Source organism: Lissotriton vulgaris, chromosome 1_1 (genome assembly GCF_964263255.1).
Source record: "Lissotriton vulgaris chromosome 1_1, aLisVul1.2, whole genome shotgun sequence".
In the NCBI taxonomy this organism is placed as follows: domain Eukaryota; kingdom Metazoa; phylum Chordata; class Amphibia; order Caudata; family Salamandridae; genus Lissotriton; species Lissotriton vulgaris.
The window spans coordinates 408,809,182-408,829,848 of record NC_141685.1 but is presented as its reverse complement, the minus strand read 5'-3'; the positions used below and the strand labels follow the sequence as shown (position 1 = coordinate 408,829,848).

At 54.9% G+C, this 20,667-nt stretch overlaps 1 protein-coding gene across 3 annotated transcripts in view; it reads left to right on the top strand.

The window, feature by feature from the left end:
- USP24 (ubiquitin specific peptidase 24) overlaps positions 1–20,667 on the top strand; it is a 1,909,144-nt gene that overhangs the window by 1,474,704 nt on the left and 413,773 nt on the right. The gene's annotated exons all lie outside the window — the stretch shown is intronic.

The window sequence follows — 20,667 nt, the reverse complement described above, 5'->3', positions numbered from 1 at the left end:
ATCTGTTCTCTCATAATCAAATATACAATCCTGTATAGTCATTGACATTACTGCCCAGTAACCAGCCTTCCAGAGCCTTAGTAGCACAATCTACAAAGTCAGTCCAGTCCTGAGTCTGTGTCTTCTGGGTGTCTCTGAACAGCAACCTTCACTGCTCAGTGGTTAAGCCAAACCCATTGATCAGAGCACTCTTCAGGACAGTGTAGTTGTTGGCATCCTCATCACTAACTGGGAGTAATGTAATGGTGTCTTGTAAAGCGCATGAATCACCCCACATGCGGTATCTCCGAGCTGTAGACCGCTGGGGAACCCGTCCTGGCTTTCCCTGTGAGATGGTCCCTACTGGGTATCTCCAAGGTGAAACCAGGCATCCCCGGCCGTTGTGGAGATGAGGCAAGCTAATGCCCAGAGTTGGCGAGTGTAATCTCTGGTTAGAGTAGGCACCGAGGCGAGAATTATTGAGTCTGCTGACCCTGGTCCACGACAGTGCCGCTTCGGCAATTGAACCCTGGTCCCGGGCCGTCCTTTGCTTCCGGGTCTGCCGCCTCTAACCAGTAAACCACACCACTCCTGTGTTGTCCAGATCTGAAAGATCTGAAAGAAACGGGTTAGTATTAGATCCCTTACCTTAGAATATCCCCAGGCGTCAGACTGGATCTGGAAATTTTTGCGTAGCAGTACCCTTGCGCGTCGGTAGGCGTCGTCTGCAGCTCCGCGTCCGTCTTCGGCGTCGTGGGCGCCGTGAGGATGTCGTCGGAGTACTCAGACGCCGCCTCCACGTGCTGACGCCAGCAGCGCAGATCCGGAAAAAGTGGTACCTTAGTCATTTTTTGACTAAAAATTTTGTGATCCCTTTTGATCATTTTTTTCAGTCTTCGACTCCGGACGGTGCCGATAGGGATGCCAGGTTTCAAGCCTTGTGAGGATTGCGACCGACTGATGTCGGTCACCGACCCTCACCGTCAGTGTCTCCACTGTCTCGGCGTCAACCACGACGACAAGACCTGCTCCGACTGCCGGGCCCTGATTTTGAAAGCTAGACGGGAGCGGTCCCGCAAGCGGCTTGAACTCCGGCAGTCGGCCCCGCGCCCGAGAGGTCCCGGTCCGGACGGAGGTCGAGGGACCGGTCCCGGGGTCGGAGCCATCAGAGCTCAGGGAGTCGACATCACTCTTCCGGGTCGAAGTTGTCAGGTAAGCACAAGAAGTCGAAGAGACGTCATCGCTCTTCCGACTCCCCAAACCCCCCCCCCCCCCCCCCCCCCCCGACGCTCGCGCGTCGCGGCCGGGGGTTCTGGTGACACCGCCCACGCAGGTGTCGCGGCCTGCCCCACACCCTCCAGTCCCTGGGCAGCACGCGACGCCGGAGGAGATAGAGCGCTTCCTCATGGCCATGAGGTCCCTCGCTCCTCCGATAGGCTCCGCGGCGCCTTCGGGCCCAGCGGACCCGTCTGGGGGCCCTAGCGGGTCGGGTGCTTTGACCCCGACGTCACCGTCGCCTTCGGGTCCGGCGCTGCAGGCCCCCACTGGATTCGCTTCTGGATCCGGGTCGTCGCTCACGACCTCATCGGCGCCAGCCCCCCATGTGTCACCTCCGGCGCCGTCCTTGGGCGGCGCCGTCCCCGATGCCTCGCTCGATCTGGTTCTGGCGTCGGAACGGCGCCGCTGGGCGACGCTTTAAACGCCGCTTGGGGAGTTTTACTTCAACAAGCCGGCCCCATCTTTTGACAACCCTGATTATCAGGGGATGGGTGATGAGGAGTATTGGGAGGGGTCTGAAGACCCTCTGACACATGAGTGTCAGTCCCAGGAAGACTGGACAGGTGGACTTGGGGGATAACAGTGGTCTGGACACATCGCCAGACACTGGTTTTGTCTCGCCTCCTACTGTGGCTTCAGAGGAGGGGGGCAACCTACAGTGTGGTGTTGACGCGGGCGGCCAAGGCCTTGGGCCTTGAGCTCCCCATCGTGGCCGTGAGGACTAAACTCCTCACTGAGGTCCTTTAACCGCAGTCAAGCTCGGCTGAGCCTCTGCTGCCGTTTAATGAGGCCTTGACTCACGTTCTTTTGGGCACTTGGTCCAGGCCAGCTACAGGTTCGCCTGTAGATAGGAACGTGGCCAGACGTCACTGCCCGGGCGACCAATGTTTCCTGTCCACCCACCTAACCCCCGAGAGCCTGGTCATCCAGGCCTCCAATACCCAGACCGCATTCCCGTCAGCTCCGCCGGACATTGAATCCAAGACGTATGAGCAGTACGGCAAGAAGGTATTCTCCTCCCTGAGTCTGGGACTGCGGTCTTCCAACACTGCATGCCTCTTGGGCCGCTACACCCACTCTCTGTGGGACACGGTCGCGGAAGTACTGCAGAGTGCCCGTTGGAGGTACGGGCCAAACTCGGCCTGGCCCTTTTGGAAGGCCAGGATGCGGCACGGTATTCTATCCGGTGTAGGCTGGATACCACCGACTCACAGGGCAGAGTAATGGCAACGACAGTGGCCATTCGTCGCCACGCCTGGTTGAGGTCCGCCAACTTTTCGGCAGATGTCCAGGATACAATCATGGACATGCCGTTTGATGACTGTCGCCTTTTTGGCGACAAGGCAGACCATGCGCTTGAGCGCTTTAAGGACTCCAAGGCTACGGCCAGGTCCTTGGGCCTCTTGGCTCCGCGCCAGTAAACGGGTGCCTTTCGCTCCATGTAGGAGAGTAGGGTCTGCAATCCTATGATCACCCAGATTTTTTGCTTTTGTTTCACTGGTTTACGACTTTATCTGGCTGTGGGCCTGCCAATCAGACCCACAGCCTGGCTGTTCTCTCTCTAAATTACAACATGTACCCTAGGTGCATTTACCAATTGGTACTGGGCCACCTTATCAGACCCTGTAACTCAGTGCATAGGTGTACCCAGGGCCTACCAGGGGATGAAGCATGTATTATGCCACCCCTGGCTGGCCTCCTAAATTTGACACAACTGGCTGCATGACAGCTGGGGCAAAGTCGTGTAATCACCCTTTGCTGTAGATATAGTATACCTATATCTAACCCTAAAAATGGACACACAGATTCCTATCAGTCACTCCTATGGCAGGCCTTAACAATCCTGAAGGCAGAGTGCTTGGAATCGTGTGAGATGGTGCTCTGGCATGAGCTGAGCCTGTCTGCAGCTTGCGGAACCAAGTCCTAATAGCTGTTCCATGATATCGCATACCATATACTCTTAAGTGCATTATAATCCTCGCGGTTAAATGCTATCTTTGGTATTGCTTTATCAAAACATGTTGAGTAAGGTGTCATACGAATTGGAATACTAACCCCTCGCCAATTCTGGCGACGGGGTTAGCATTCCACCCTTCTAGAGGGAAACGACATGTAGGTAACTGTGAACCCCGGTTAAAGTTAAACACAGCCTCAGCTCCACAAAATGGATGCTGCCACCACAGACACGAGTCTGACCTCCTGCTGCTGGGAGTCCTTCCAGCGAGGAGAGCTTGGACAAAGGGTTTCCTGTCCGGGGCGGTGCTAGCACCATCCCAGACAGGGTTTTGTGTATCCTGGGTAGGCAGGGCTTTACAGGAAGGTGACTGCTGAGTGGCACCCCGGTGCTCACTACGCATAGGCCGGTCAGAACCAGTTCCAGGGGCACACCAGCCCCTGGCCTGGGGGAAGTCCGGCATGGGAGAGGGGTGTAACCACCCCCCTCCTAGTCCCACCCATAGGCAGGACCTAGTCAACGGGTCAGCGACCTTTTCTTAGAATAAAGATAAGAGCGGGCCCCATGTTCGATTTAGATCATCTTTGGAATCAAGACACGACTTTCTACAAAAGGACTTCAAGATTTCTTCCTCAAGATTCTCCCTTGTGACTAAGGAGTAGTTACCCTGCATCCGCAGGCACCATCTTAAGAACACTGCGGTCTGCTGCAAGTCCTTCCTCAGGAATCCGACGACCCAGCTCGACGAGGCCCGGCTTCCCTGGCACCTCTGACCTCTACTCACCTCTACAGCCAAGCTGAGAACCGTGAGTGCGACGAGACCTCGAGGGACCGATGATCGCCAAGACTGCACGACTTCTTTACAGCAAGCCCGCCGAGTGTTCCACTGGTGAGTGCTTTGGGGTCCGAGAAGCCCCGACCCAGAGCAGCTCCAGCACCGAAGATCAGCATCTCCACCATCTGCGTGGGGCCCTTCTGCTTTTTGCTGCTCACCCTGTTGTTTGGCTACTAGCCGGCTGGCTTGTGGCCTTCTTAACGACGCCCGACGACATCACTGCTGCTGGTCTGGTTGCTCCAGACTGGCCCTTGCTTCCTTCCACAAGAGAAGCACCCCGGACCCTCCTGGTCCACTCCAGACGCCATTTTAGGTCCACCGCGTGGGCTTGAATTTGCCAAGGCTTTGTTGCCCAATCCTCGGTCCAGCGACGCCGACAGCTTCATCCATCGTGGGACAGCTCGCTCCTCCATCCTGGTCACCGACAGCGCCTCCTGGTCCGTGAGATCTGCAGAGCACAGCGTCACCCACTCACCTAGTCGAGGTGACTACAATCCGGTGCCCTCCTGGTGCCACCTGACTACTGGCTAGTAGTCACGAACTTGGTCCCCTCTGCTTTCAGGTGTCATCTCTCTTCAAGATCCAGGCTTGGATCACTTCGAACTCTCTTCACTGGTCGCCTGCCAGCATCTTTCTTCCAGGCTCCTGGTCCGTCTACGAGGATTCCCGACGTCTTTTGAGACCTATGCAGCTGCAGCCCCTGGGCTAGGTAACTTCGACATTTTGGTGCCCCAGCATAGCCTCACTATCCAAGGGTCAGAATCCACTTTCGTTTTCCTCCTACCAGGTCGGGTTCGCCCGAGAACACTAACTCTGTGAAATCTAGCTACCATAGACTTTGTCCCGCATCACGCGTGAGAGTGCACACTCTGCTTTCAGGTGTCATCCATCTTCAAGATCCAGGCTTGGATCACTTCGAACTCTCTTCACTGGTCGCCTGCCAGCATCTTTCTTCCAGGTTCCTGGTCCGACTACGAGGATTCCCGACGTTTTTTGAGACATATGCAGCTGCAGCCCCTGGGCTAGGTAACTTCGGCATTTCGGTGCCCCAGCATAGCCTCACTATCCAAGGGTCAGAATCCACTTTCGTTTTCCTCCTACCAGGTCGGGTTCGCCCGAGAACACTAACTTTGCATTTACTAGCTACCATAAACTTTGTCCCGCATCACGCACCCGAGTCCCCAGGGTCTCCTAGAAGTAATCTAACGATTCTATAGTCAAGTCCTAGCGATTCCAAAGCCTATTAGTACTGTACTTACCTGCTAGTAATTTCGCATTCCACTTTCAGAGTAGATGGTTTTCCGTGCCCCTCGGGCATTTGTATATACTGTGCTAACTTAAGTATTTTCGTAAGAGTTTTGTTTGTGCTTAGTACCCTGTCCTCATAAAGAGTACAGGGCTGTTGTGATTTTAATAAATACACTGTTTATTTTCATAACACTTGTGTGGTGTCCTTTCACTGGGTGTTCAAGGGGTATATGTGTGGTATAACAGCTGGCTTAACACGCCCTCTCGAGTCTTTAGCCTTAGACTGCTCGTATCCATGCTACTAGGATAGCTGGTCTATAAGGTTGACTTACAACCAATCATCATTTGGACTGATACAAAGTGCTCACTAGAATAGTGAACATTATATATCAGGCCAACTTCTCACACTCCTTTCGTGGCCAAGGAAGGGGCGCCCCCACACATGCTGCCAGCCACGCACAGCAGACTAACATCCAACGCGGTGGCGGCCGTTTAAACCGGCGTGGCGGCAGTCAGGGACAACGGCGAGGTCAGTCCACACCTTCCCCCACAGCATCCTCCTCAAAACCCTCCTAGTCCGTGCTTTCAGGCCCATGTGACGCCAGTGGGGGGCAGGGTTCACCATCACCTCCACCACTGGCGCACTGTCACATCGGACAGGTGGGTGCTGCAAATCGTCCGAAGGGGCTACTCCCTCCTCTTCGAGGCGACCCCTCAAGCCATGCCACCGCAATACCACCGCGTATCGGGGGATCATTTGTGACTTCTGCAGGAGGAAGTTACGGCCCTCTTGGCCAAGGGGACCATCAAGCGCGTTCCTGGGCCAGAAGTAGGGTGTGGTTGCTACTCCCACTACTTTCTGGTACCCAAGAAGGGCAAAGGGGGCCTACACCCTATCTTGGATCTAAAGAACGTCAACGGCTTCCTCCGGAAGGAGAAGTTCAAAATACTGACACTGGCTCAGGTCCTAGCTGCCCTGGACCCAGGAGACTGGATGGTAGCGTTGGACTTGCAGGACTCTTATTTCCACATCCCGACCTGCCGGCCCACCGGCGCTACCTGCGTTTCACGGTCGGCCACGAGCACTTTCAGTTTATCGTGCTCCCCTTCGGCCTTACCAGCGCTCCACGGGTGTTCACAAAGGTGATGGCGGTGGACGCAGCTCATCTGCGCAGGTTAGGGGTTTCAGTCTTCCCCTACCTCGACGACTGGTTGTTGAAGGCGGGCTCGCCCCAGACAGTAGTCAGCCACCTCCAGACTACGACAGACCTCCTGCACCAGCTGTTGTTTTCCATCAATGTGCCGAAGTCACACCTGTGCCCCTCTCAGAAGCTCCTCTTCATCGGAGCGGTTATCCACCCGAACAGTGGGTCCGGGATTTTCAGGTTCTGATTCCACTCTTTCAGCCTTCATCACGGGTCTCGGTCCGATTGACACTGCGGCTTCTGGGGCTGATGGCCTCCTGCATCCTTCTGGTGCATCACGCCCGGTGGCGGATGCGGGCTCTGCAGTGGGACCTGAAGTTTCAGTGGGCCCAGCATCAGGGCAACCTGTCCGACCATGTCCTGATCTCGGAAGGCACTGCGAGACAGCTGCAGTGGTGGCTCACGGACGGCGATGGGGTCAGCGGCAGATCCCTCTCCCTTCCCCAACCGGATCACGTGGTTGTGACGGATGCTTTTCTCCAGGGCTGGGGAGGCCACATGGGAGAGGCGGAGATCAGAGGCCTCTGGTCTCCGGCGGAGTCCCGGCTCCATATCAACCTTTTGGAGCTGCGGGCGATTCGTCTAGCACTGAAGGCATTCCTCCCCTCTGTCAGGGGGAGTGTAGTGCATGTGTTCACGGACAACACCACCGCCATGTGGTACTGCAACAAACAGGGCGGGATGGGGTTGTGGACCCTCTGCACCTCTGGCAGTGGCTGGAACATCAGGGCGTAACCCTGGTGGTTCAACACCTGGCAGGTTCTCTGAACGCCAGGGCGGACGAACTCAGCCGCTGGTGCATGATGGATCACGAATGGCGTCTGAACTCGGACAAGGCGCAAGGTCTCTTTCTGCAGTGGGGAGAGCCTTGGTTAGATCTATTCGCCACAAAAGAGAACGTGCAATGTCATCAGTTCTGCGCGTTGGAATTTCCAAGGCGGCACTCGCTCGGAGACGCTTTTCGACGCGAGTGGAGTGCTGAAGAAGATCAAACGCGACCGGGCCCAAGTAAACCTTGTGGCTCCGGACTGGGCACGAAGGTACTGGTATCCCGAGCTACTCAGTATGTCAGTCGATCCCCCGGTTCGTCTGCCTCTTCGGGAGGACCTTCTGTCACAGCTGCAGGGGACGGTCCTCCACCCGAACCTGTCCAGTCTCCACCTCCATGCTTGGAGATTGGGCGGCGACAGTTGAGGCCATTTGACTTGCCTCCTGAAGTCTGTAACATCGTTCTGGCAGCCAGGCATCCCTCCACACAGTCGGTATACGCCTGCAGGTGGAACAGGTTTGTGGCATGGTGCACAGCACAGGCTGTGGATCCTCTCTCTGCCCCTCTTTCAGAATTTCTTCTGTTCCTACTTTCTCTTGCCCAGCAGGGCTCTGCTCTGGGCACTATCAAGGGCTACCTTTCTGCCCTTTCAGCCCTTTTAAGGCTGCCTGATCAACCTTCTTTGTTCAAGTCCCCTATTGTAACTCGTTTTCTGAAAGGCATCACACACACACGTTTCCACCTGTTCCTTTCGTGATGCCTCAGTGGGACTTGAACCTGGTTCTTACCTATCTGATGTGCGTTCCCTTTGAGCCACTTCACAACTGTCCTCTCCGCCTTCTTACTCTGAAGACTGCTTTCCTGGTAGCCATCACCTCTGCCAGGAGAGTGAGTGAGCTCCAGGCTCTTTCATCCAAACCTCCTTTCCTTTCTGTCCATCCGGACAAGGTTGTGTTGCAGACTAGACCCTCTTTCCTGCCCAAGGTTGTCACGGCCTTCCACATCGGGCAGTCTATCACCTTGCCTACCTTCTTTCCACCTCCGCATCCCTAGAAAGAGGAAGAGCGGCTCCACCGTCTGGACCCAAAACGTGCGCTCTCATTCTATCTGGATCGCACACGCCAGTTCCGGGTGGATGACCAACTGTTTGTTGGTTATGTGGGCGCAAAGAAGGGAAGGGCGGTACACAAGCGAACCATCTCTCGGTGGGTTGTCTTGTGTATCAAGGCTTGTTACTCCTTGGCAAAGAAGGAACCTCCTGTTGGGCTGAGGGCCCATTCCACTTGGACCACGGCGGCTACTACTGCCCTGTGTCGGGGAGTTCCCTTGCAGGACATTTGTCAGGCAGCTACATGGGCCTCGCTGCACACGTTTGCAAGCCACTACTGCCTGGACAGCCAAGTCCGGAGGGATGGCTTCTTTGGCCGTTCCGTTCTCCAGGACTTTCTGGTGTGATTATTGGTTCGCAGACCCACCACCGGGGTTGGTATTGCTGGGGTATGTATTCTAAGGTAAGGAATCTAATACTAACCTGTTTCTTTCAGATGAACAAGTTACTTCCCTTCGGTAACAATATATCTGTAAGAAACAGTAGTTAGTATTAGATTCCTTACCGCCCCACCCATCCTCCCCGTTCTGCAAACCGATATCTAGGGTTAAGGTCATCCCCTTTCAGGGCGCTAGTTTCAATGGCACCAGTGTTGGTTTTTAACATGGCTCTGCGTTTCTGGCATGGAAAAGCTGTGTCGAAGAACTGACGTCAGCAGGGGGAGGCGGCGTGTAAGTACTCCGACGACGTCATCACTGGGCCTACGACGCCGACGACGGACGCGGAGCCGCAGACGACACCTACGACGTGCAAGGGTACTGCTACGCAAAAATTTCCGGATCCAGTCTGACGCCTGGGGATATTCTAAGGTAAGGAATCTAATACTAACTACTGTTTCTTACAGATATATTGTTACCGAAGGTAAGTAGCTTGTCCGTCAGGTTCATCTACTGCATCCTGGTCATCATCCCCATCAGAGACCACTGGATCTTCTCCAGTTGGATTTTCCTCTGTTGATGGATGGCCCCCCTCTCCACTACCTTTGTTCCCTGGGTCTGATACATTCTCTACATCATGAGCCACTAAGAGATCTATCAGGTGGTTAAAGGTTGGACTCTGTCCTTGTTTTAACTTTCTGACTGCACACATTCAGTGAATGAGTCATACTTAGAGGGCACCCTCTGGGTGTCTTCTTGAAGAGGTCACTAGGGCCTACTTCCAAGGACATTTTCTAGTGAGGTGTGTGTGCACCTACCTACACTAAATGGTTTCCTACTAGAACCTCTCTAGGAGCTGTAGTCAGAGTGTGCTAAGCCCTTTCCTCTACAACTGCTGTTCAGTAGAACTTATAGTATTATAAGAACTTGATTTATATGTACCTACAGGTACCTTAATGTGATCTTTCAAATGATATCTTAAGATTATATGGTAAAACAACAGCAAGCTCTTATACCCATCCGCTGCACACCAATGTGAGAAATCTGAAAGAAACAGGTTAGTATTAGACTCCTTACCTTCGAATATCCGCAGGCGTCAGACTGGATCCGGAAACGTTTGCGTAGCAGTACCCCTGCACGTCGGTAGACGTCGTCTGCGGCTCCGCGTCCGTCGGCGGCGTCGTTTGCGCCGGTATGACGTCGCCGGAGTACTGAGACGCCTACCTCGCGCGCGGACGTCAGTTCTTTTTTTTTTCCGCGCCAGCTAAGAGCAGATCCGGCGAAGTAGTACCCTTTTAGTCATTTTTTGACTAAAACTTTGATCTTTTTGTTCTGTTTTTCGAGTTGATTGACTCTGACGGTGCCGGTAGGGATGCCCGGCTTCAAACCCTGCTCCAAGTGCAGCCGACTGATGTTGGTTACCGACCACCATCGCCGGTGTCTTCAGTGTCTAGGCCTCGACCACGATGACCGAACCTGCTCCGACTGCCGGGCCCTGACGTCTAAGGCTAGGCAGGAGTGGTCCCGCAAGCGACTTGAGCTCCGGCAGTCGGCCCCGCGCTGTTCGATGTCCCTGTCCCACAGGAGGTCGAGGGACCAGTCGCGGGGTCAGAGCCCTCGTAGCTCCGAGAGTCAGCATCGGTCTTCGGGATCAAGATCCTCAGCTAAGCGGCATGAGAGGTCAGAAAGGCGTCCTCGCTCTTCCGACTCACCCCGGTGCTCGTGCGACGCGGCCGGGGGTTCAGGTGACACCACCCAAGTGGCTCCAACGGAGTCGCGGGTGTCTTGTCCGGCCCCATACCTTCCTGTCCCTGGGCATGACGCGACGCCAGAGGAGATCGAGCGGTATCTCATGGCCATGAGGTCCCTCCCTCTTCCGCCGGCTTCTGTGGCGCCTTCGGGCCCAGTGGCCCCGGCTGGGGGGCCTAGCGGGTCGGGTGCTTCGGCTCCGGTGCCGTCGAGTGCTTCGGCCTCAACGCCGCCGGCGACTTTGGTCCCAGCGCCGCAGGCCCTCGCTGGATCCGGTTCCGGATCCGGGTCGTCACCGGTCGACCTCACCGGCGCTAGTCCCTAGGGTGTTGCCCCCGGCGCCGCCGTCCCCGATCCTGCCCTTGATTCGGTTCCAGCGCCGGAGCGGCACCGCTGGGCGCCGCTCTCAACGTCGTATGGAGACTTTTACTTCCATGATCCGGCGCCTTCCTTTGAACCTGCATACCAGGAGATGGGTCACGAGGGGGATTGGGAGGGGTCTTGGGACCCTCTGGCACGGGAGTGTCAGTCTCAGCAGGACGGGACAGGTGAGCTTGGGGATGCCAGTGGGCTGGACACCTCGCCAGACACTAGTTTTGTCTCCCCTCCCACTGTGGCTACGGAGGAGAGGGATGCCTATAGTGTGGTGCTGATGCGGGCAGCCAAGGCCTTGGGCCTGGAGCTCCCCATCGCGGCCGTGAGGACTAACCTCCTCACTGAGGTCCTTAAACCGCAGTCAAGCTCGGCTGAGCCACTGCTGCAGTTTAATGAGGCCTTGTCAGACGTTCTTTTGGGCATTTGGTCCAAGCCTGCTACAGGTCAGCCGGTAGATAGGAACGTGGCCAGAGGTCACCGCCCGGCTCCGGCCGACCCTTGCTTCCTGTCCACTCATCCTACCACTGAGAGCCTGGTCATCCAGGCCTCCAACTCCCAGACCACATTCCAGACGGCCCTGCCAGATCGGGACTCTAAGAGGTACAAGCAATACGGTAAGAAAGTATTCTCCTCCCTGAGTCTGGACTGCGGTCAGTCAACACCGCGTGCCTCTTGGGCCGCTACACCCACTCTCTGTGGGACACGGTTGCGGCCGTGCTGCCAGAATGTCCGGCGGAGGTCAGGGCTAAACTCACCCAAGCCCTTGCGGAGGGTTGAGATGCAGCACGGTTTTCTATCCGGCGTGGGCTCGATACCACCGACTCACTGGGCAGAGCGATGGCAACGACGGTGGTGGTTCACCGCCACGCCTGGTTAAGGTCCGACAACTTTTCGGCCGAAGTCCAGAACAGTCTTATGGACATGCCGTTTGATGGCCGTCGCCTTCTTGGCGACAAGGCAGACCATGCGCTTGAGCGCTTTAAGGACTCCAGGGCTACGGCCAAGTCCTTGGGCCTCTCGGTCCTGCGCCAGCAAACGGGTGCCTTTTGCACTGTTCGTGGCCAAGGAAGGGGCGCTCCCACACGTGCTGCCAGCCAGGCACCAAAGACTAACATCCAACGCGGTGGTGGCCATGAAAACCGCCGTGGCGGCGGTCGGGTACAACGGCGAGGCCAGTCCACACCTTCCCCCGCAGCATCCGCCTCTAAAGCCTCCTAGTCCGTGCTTTCACACCCATGTGACGCCAGTTGGGGGAAGGGTTCGCCATCACCACTACCACTGGCACGCTATCACTTCGGACAGGTGGGTGTAAATCGTCCAAAGGGGCTATTCCCTCCCCTTCGAGGCGACCCCTCCAGCCATGCCACCGCAATGCCACCGCGTGTCGGGGGACCACTTGCAACTTCTACAAGAGGAAGTTACGGCCCTCTTGGCCAAGGGGGCCATCGAGCGCGTTCCTGGACCAGAAGTAGGGTGTGGTTGTTACTCCCACTTCTTTCTGGTACCCAAGAAGGGCAAAGGTGGCCTACGCCCTATCTTGGACCTACGGAACGTCAACGGCTTCCTCCGGAAGGAGAAGTTCAAGATGCTGACACTGGCTCAGGTCTTAGCTGCCCTGGACCCAGGAGACTGGATGGTAGCGTTGGACTTGCAGGACGCTTAAATCCACATTCCCGTCCTGCCAGCCCACAGCGCTACCTGCGCTTCACGGTAGGCCACGAGCACTTTCAGTTTACCGTGCTCCCCTTCGGCCTTACCAGCGCCACACGGGTGTTCACGAAGGTGATGGCGGTGGTCGCAGCTCATCTGTGCAGGTTAGGGGTTTCAGTCTTCCCCTACCTCGAAGACAGGTTGTTGTAGGCGGGCTCGCCCCAGACAGTCGTCAGCCACCTCCAGACAACGGCAGACCTCCTGCACCAGCTGGGGTTCTCATCAATGTGCCGAAGTCACACCTGTGCCCCTCTCAGAAGCTCCTCTTCATCGGAGCGGTTCTCGACTCTGCGCAGTTTCGGGTTTATCCTCCCGAACAGCGGGTTCGGGATATTCAGGCTCTGATTCCAATCTTTCAGCCTTTATCCCGGGTCTCGGTCAGGTTGACGCTGCAGCTTCTGGGGCTGATGGCCTCCTGCATACTTCTGGTGCATCACGCCCGGTGGCGGATGCGGGCTCTGCAGTGGGACCTGAAGTTTCAGTGGGCCCAGCATCAGAGCAACCTGTCCACCCATGTCCTGATCTCGGAGGGCACTGCGAGACAGCTGCAGTGGTGGCTCACGGACCGCGATTGGGTCAGCGGTAGGTCCCTCTCCTTACCCCAACCGGAGCACGTAGTTGTGACAGACGCGTCCTGTAGGAGAGTAGGGTCTGCAATCCTATGGTCACCCCAGATTTTTTTGCTTCACTGGTTTACGACTTTCCCTGGCTGTGGGCCTGCTAATCAGACCCACAGCCTAGCTGTTCTCTCTCTAAATTGACATTCATATACTTTAGGTGCATTTACCAATTGGTATTGGGTCACTCTTGTAAGTCCTTGTACAGTGTACCATAGGTACCCAGGGCATAAGTGAACCCAAGGCCTACCAGGGGCTGCAGCATGTATTATGCCACCCCTGGCGGGCCCTCCAAATCTGACACAACTGGCTGATCATTCAGCTGAGGCAAGGTGGTGTAATCCCCCTTTGTTTTAAATATAGTATACCTATATCTAAACCTAAAATGGACACATATACTCCTATAAGTCACTCCTATGGCAGGCATTAACAATCCTGGAGGCAGAGTGCTTGGAATTATGTGAGATAGTGCTCTGGCATGAGCTGAGCCTGTCTGCAGCTTTCGGAACCAAGTCCTTTAGCTGTTTCCATGATAACGCTATACCATATACACTTAAGTGCATTATAACCTTGCGGTTATTGCTAACTTTGGCATAGCATTATCAAAACATGTCGAGTAAGGTGTCATACGAATTGGAATACTACCCCCTCGCCAGTTCTGGCAACGGGGGTAGCATTCCACCCTTCTAGAGGGACACAACATGTATGTAACTGTGAACCCCGGTTAAAGTTAAATCGAGCCTCAGCGTCACAAAATGGATGCTGCCACCACAGACACAAGTCTGTCCTCCTGCTGCTGGGAGTCCTTCCAGCGAGGGAGGCTTGGACAAAGGGTTTCCTGCCTTGGGAGGTGCTAGCACCACCCCAGACAAGATTTTGTGTATTAGGTAGGACGGGCCTGAAAGGAATGAGACATGCCTGGGGCACACAAGGTGCCCTGTGCATACACCGGTTCAAACCAGTTGCTGGGGCACTCCATTCCCAGATCGGGCGCGAAACCGGACAAAGGATAGGGGGTGTAACCACCCCCCTTCCTGGTCCCACCCATAGGAGGAACCTAGCAATAGTACAACCCCCTTTAGGAGAATAAAGGTAGGAGCTGGTCCCATTCCAAATTAGATTATCCTGATTTGAAACTCTACAAGAAGAAACTCTGGATTTCGACGGTCTGCTCCACAGAAGACTGAAGAAATCTCCCTTGTGGGCAAGGAGTGTCCACCCTGCATCTGCAGGCACCAGTAAGCGTCCTAGTGGTTCACTTTGTCGTCTTCGCGAGTGGATCCAGACTTCAGAGCCCGACGAGACCCGGATTCCCAGACCTCTCCGACCTCTAGCTACATCTGCAGCACAGCTGAGATCCGTGGGTGCGACGAGACACGTGGGACCGGCCATCTTGGAGAAACTGCACTTCGCTTCCAGCTCGACTTCAGAGGCATCCTCGGCAAAGTGTTTTGGGGATTGAGAAGCCCCAGTCCCGAGCAGCTTCTGCACAGAAGATCAGCCCTCCAGAATCCACGAGATCTGAGTGGGGCCCTTTTGCTTGATTGCTGCTCGACGCGTTGTCTGGTCACTTGCCGGCTGGCTAGTGGCCTCCTAGACGACGAACCTTGAAATCCACACCGCTGGTCTGGTTGCTCCCGACTGGCCCCTGCTTCCCTTTAAAGGAGAAGCACCCCGGACCCTCCTGGTCCGCACCAGATGCCTTTTCCACTCACCACGTGGGTTGCCTTTGCCAAGGCATGTTGACGCCGATTCCGGATCCTACACTGCCGACAGCGAAAGCCTGCGTGGGAAAGCTCGTGCCTCCATCCTGGTCGTCGAAGACACCACCTGATCCACGTGGCTGCAGAGGCAAGCGTCCACTCTTCACCTGATCGCGACGACATCATCTGGTTCCTTCCTGGTTCCACTCCAGTCACTGGCTAGTGACTGTGAACATTGTCCCCTCTGCTTTTAGGTCTTCATCTTCCTTGATCCACCCTTGGATCACTCCGGACATCTTCCATCTGGCCGCCTGCAGCATCTTTTCTTCCAGGCTCCATAGACTTCAACGCGGAAACCCGACACACTTTGACACCTGTGCACCCGCAGCCCGTGTGTGAGGTAACATGGGCATTTCGGTGCTCAAGGGTAGATTTGCTCTACTAGTGTACAGATTTCCAGTCGTTTTAGTCCTAGCTAGTCAGAACTGTCCAATACTTACCTTTTCGTAATTTGTACTGTCCATTGACTTTGTTACGCATCTCGCGTGTGAGTTCACACTCTGCACATGCGTCCCGTGTGTGAGAAGTTGGCCTGATATATGATGCTCACTAGTTCTAGTGATCACCTTGTATCAGTCCAAACAACCCTTATGGTGATTGGTTGTAAGTCACCCTTATAGACCAGCTATCCTAGTAGCGTGGACAGAAGCAGTCTTTAGGCTAAACTCTTTATGGCATGTGAAGCCAGCTGTTTTACCACATATAACCTTTGAATACCAAATGAAAAGGACACCTCACGGGTAGTTATGAAAATAAACAGTTATTTATTAACTATCATACACCTCTGAACTCTTTATGAGGTCAGAGGGCTAAGCACATGACAAACCCTTAGGAAAAATACGTTTAAGTTGCACGATTTACAATGGTGCCCTAGGGGCACGACAAACCATATACTAGATAAATGGAATGTGAAAGTCAATTAAAGGAATGGAGCTGTCCAAAGGCTGTAGTATCGCTGGGACCACACTATACTAACTTGAGGTAAGTAATAGGAGGCCCACGGAGCGCGTGTGCAGAGTGTGAACTCACACGCAAGATGCGTACAAACGTCTATGGACAGTACAGTTTAAAGTAAAGGTGAGTACGGACGTTCCTGACTAGATAGGACTGAAACGACAATGGAACTGGACACTAGGAGTCAAGCTACCCTTGAGCACCGAAATGCTCGTGTTACCTCACCCACAGGCTGCGGGTGCATAGGTGCGAAGTTGTCGGGTTTCCGCGTTGAAGTGTATGGAGCCTTGAAGAAAGATGCTGCAGGCGACCAGGAGGAAGATGTCCGGTGCAATCCAAGGGTGGATTGGTGAAGGGAGGAACCTGAAAGCAGAGTGGACAATGTTCAAAGTCACTAGCCAGTGACTGGAGTGGAACCAGGAGTGGAACCAGATGTCGTCGTCGCGATCAGGTGAAAGTGGACGCTTGTCTCTGCAACCACCATGGAGGCACGAGTTGTCCCACGCAGGCTCTCGCTGTCGGCGGTGTCGTCTCCGGATTCGGGTTCAACAGGCCTTGGCAAAGGCAACCCACGCGGTGAGTGGAAACGGCGTCTGCAGTGGACCAGGAGGGTCCGGGGTGCTCCTCTTTTGGAAGGGAGCAACTGCCAGTCTGGAGCAACCAGACCAGCAGCAAAGTTGTTGGTGTTCGTCGTCTGGGACGTCACTAGTCAGCCGGCAAGTGACCAGACAACGCGTCGAGCGGCAACCAGGCAGAAGGGCCCCACGCAGATCTCGTGGATGCTGGAGGGCTGATCTTCGATGCAGGAGCTGCTCGGGGTCGGGGCTTCTCAGTCCCCAAAGCACTTGGACGAGGATGCCTCGGAAGTCGTGCTGGAGCGAAGTGCTGCTTCTCTCAAGATGGCCGGTCCCACGTGTCTCGTCGCACCCACGGGTCTCAGCTCGGCTGCAGATGTGGGTTGAGGTCGGAGAGGTCTGGGAATCCGGGTCTCGTCGGGCTCTGAAGTCTGGATCCTTTGCAGGAAGACGACAAAGGGAAGTCGGGGTACGCTGATGGTGCTTGCAGATGCAGGGTGGACACTCCTTGCCCACAAGGGAGATTCCTTCTGTCTTCTGTGGAGCAGAACGTCGAGGTCCAGAATTTCTTCTTGTGAAGTTGATCAGGATAATCTAATTTGGAATGGGACCAGCTCCTACCTTTATCCAGCTAAAGGGGGGCTGCACTACGACTAAGTCCCTCCTCTGGGTGGGACTAGGAAGGGGGGTGGTTACACCCCCTTTCCTTTGTCCTGTCTTGCACCAGCTCCGGGGCTGGAGTGCCCCAGGAACTGGTTCTGACCGGTGTATGCACAGGACACCTTGTGTGCCCCAGGCATGTCTCATTCCATTCAGCCCTGGCCTACCTAATACACAAAATCCTGTCTGGGGTGGTGCTAGCACCTCCCAAGGCAGGAAACCCTTTGTCCGAGCCTCCCTCGCTGGAAGGACTCCCAGCAGCAGGAGGTCAGACTTGTGTCTGTGGTGGCAGCATTCATTTTGTGATGCTGAGGCTCGAGTTAACTTTAACCGGGGTTCACAGTTACATACATGTCGTGTCCCTCTAGAAGGGTGGAATGCTAACCCCGTCGCCAGAATTGGCGAGGGGTTAGTATTCCAATTCGTATGACACCTTACTCGACAGGTTTTGATAATGCTATACCAAAGTTAGCATTTGACCACGAGGTTCATAATGCACTTAAGAGTATATGGTATAGCGTTATCATGGAACAGCTATTAGGACTTGGTTCCGCAAGCTGCAAACGGGCTCAGCTCATGCCAGAGCACCATCGCGCATAACTCCAAGCTCTCTGCCTTCGGGATTGATAAGGCCTGCCATAGGAGTGACTGATAGAAATATATGTGTCCATTTTAGGGTTAGGTATAGAGATACTATACCTAAAGCAAAGGGTGACCACACCACCTTGCCCCAGCTGTCGTGCAGCCAGTTGTGTCAGATTTGGATGGCCAGCCAGGGGTGGCATAATACATGCTGCAGCCCCTGGTAGGCCCTGGGTACACCTATGCCCTGGATACCTAAGGTATACTATACAAGGACTGATAAGGTGGCCCAGTACCAATTTGTAAATGCACCTAAGGTACATGTTTGTCAATTTAGAGGGAGAACAGCTAGGCTGTGGGTCTGATTAGCAGGCCCACAGCCAGTGAAAGTCGTAAACCAGTGAAGCAAAAAGCAAAAATCGGGGGTGACCATAAGATTGCAGTCCCTACTCTCCTACACCTTGGGCCTCCTATTACTCACCTCAGGTCAGGATAGTGTAGTCCCAGCGATCCTAAAGCCTCTGGACAGCTCCATTCCTTCAAGCGATTTCCTTATACCATTTACTTAGTATATGGTTTGTCGTGCCACTAGGGCACCATTGTAATTTGTGCAACTTAACGTATTTTTCTTAAGAGTCTTGTCATGTGCTTAGCCCTCTGATCTCATAAAGAGTTCCGAGGTGTATGTTAGTTAATAAATATCTTGTTTATTTTCATAACTCCCTGTGTGGTGTCCTTTCGTTTGGTATTCAAGGGGTTATATGTGGTAAAACAGCTGGCTTCACATGCCAAAAGAGTTTAGCCTAAGACTGCTTTGTCCATGCTACCATTAGGATAGCTGGTCTATAAGGTTGACTTAAACCAATCACCATAAGGGTTGTTTGGACTGATACAAGGTGATCACTAGAATTAGTGAGCATCATATATCAGGCCAACTTCTCACATTTATCTCACAGTTATCAGATCTGATAATTGCTGATAGCTCTCTTCTAACTTACACTGCAACTCTGTGTAGATTTGTCAAGGAGGCCCAATTCATTGTTTTATCATTGGGAGGATTATAGGCTGTAATTATTATTTTACCAATATTATTTCACAATGAGCCATTAGAATAACAGACAATTATTTGTCTGCTTACTTGATATGCAACATTCATGAGATCTCTGCCCACGCCCTCACCCCATACCTTTTTTACTTTCATTATTTTCAGTCATTTGTTTTGTCCTCCGCTTTATTTAATCCTGGTACAATGACTGGTTCTGATATGAAGGGTGCTTCAATAAGCCCCCTTCTTGTGTCCTCCCGAGAGTTTCCGGATGCAAGCATCCACAATGGTTTAGACGGAGGTTACCATGTAACCCCTGCCTATAATAATATCTGATAGAGACTACTAGCCGCAGATTTCTTAATGTAGAATTATCCCCAGGCGTGAGACTGGATCCGGAAAACTTTTTGCCACAGCATCCCTACGTGCCAGGGGGACTGCAACACTCGACTCCGCCCATGCGTCGTCCGCGTGCGTGACGTCAGCTAGGTCACATAAGTCCTACCCCGGCCCGCCTACGTCAGTTATTTCCTTAACCTCGTGCAATGCTGATCCGGTCTCTGTTTGGGCCCCCCTTTTTTCCTCTTTGCTATATATTTTGGTGGAACAGTGTGCAAATGCCTTCAGGCTACAAGACTTGCATGTCGTGTGGGCGTCTTATGTCGGCGACGGACCATCACCTCATTTGCTTGTGGTGTTTGGGGGAAGATCACGGCACCACTGATTATGAGGCATGCCAACAATTGAAGCCTATGTCGCGGCGGGAGCGCCGGATAAAACTACTCTCTGCGCGTCTCTCAAGGTCGGCTTCATCCCCTCGTTCAGGCTCGGCAGACAGTTTCAAGAACGGCCGTTGTGGACGTCCTCATCCCTCCCCGATGTCAAGGGAGCGTTGCTCCCCGGTGTATTAGTGTCGCAGCTTGTCCCTGGGGGCTGGTGTTCGGCCTGCCGGGCGCATGGGCTCTCCGCGGGTAATGCGGCCCCGCCTGTCGGCCTCCTATCCACCGTTTTCCGGTGAAGGGGCTTCGTGAGTCCAGATGGAGACACATGCGGTGGCTTTGCAGGCCTCGCTGGCGTCTCCTCCTTCTTCCCCTCCTGGGGCATCACCGGATCCCTTGCTTTGCGCGGGACCCTCCGCTGCATCGTCCGCAGCTCTGGCGCCAACTGGTTTGGATCCAGGCTTAGAGGATGTGATGCTGTTGGGGTGCGGCCCTTCGGGGGTCCCTCCTTCGGACCACGAGCCTCTGCCTCGCTGCTAACTCCAGCGGGAGTCCCTGTGGTGTCGCCGGGGCTTGGGTCGCATCCCTGAGCCCTGCTGTGCCCACTGGACAGGCGCCGGCCTTGTCCACGTCTGAGCTGACGCCGCCATGGCGCCGGCGCCTGCTGGACCGGGCAGCGCCACAGGGGTGGGTGGACCCTCCTCAACCCGCTCTGGGTCGAGGCTGGGCAGGGACCCCTCATCCTCCTCCGGGCCCCTCTGTTCCCTCCACGCAGGCGGCTGCCTCGTCGGAGGTTGAATCGGCCCTGGCGGCGCCGCATGGGTCGCCGGGCCACCTCCGTCCCATTCTAGGCCGAGGCTGGCGGAGGGCTTCTTGTCACTCCCCTGGTCCCTCTCTGCCTCGTCGGAGGTTGAGTCTGCATCGTTCCGGTGCCACCCCTTGGCCACTTCAGCTCCACTCCGGTCCCCGGCGCAGTGTGGCTTGGAGGAGCCCTATCCGGTGTCTCCTTTGGCGCCAGATGGTGACGCCGTCCTGCCCCAGGCGGCGGACTCCACGGCGCCAGACAGGTGTTGAGTCGCGGATTCATCTTCCGGCGCTCCCTCTTCTCCGGAGGTTGGGTGCCTACTGGTGTCATCCTCCCCGGAGACAGGCCGCCGCGTGGTGG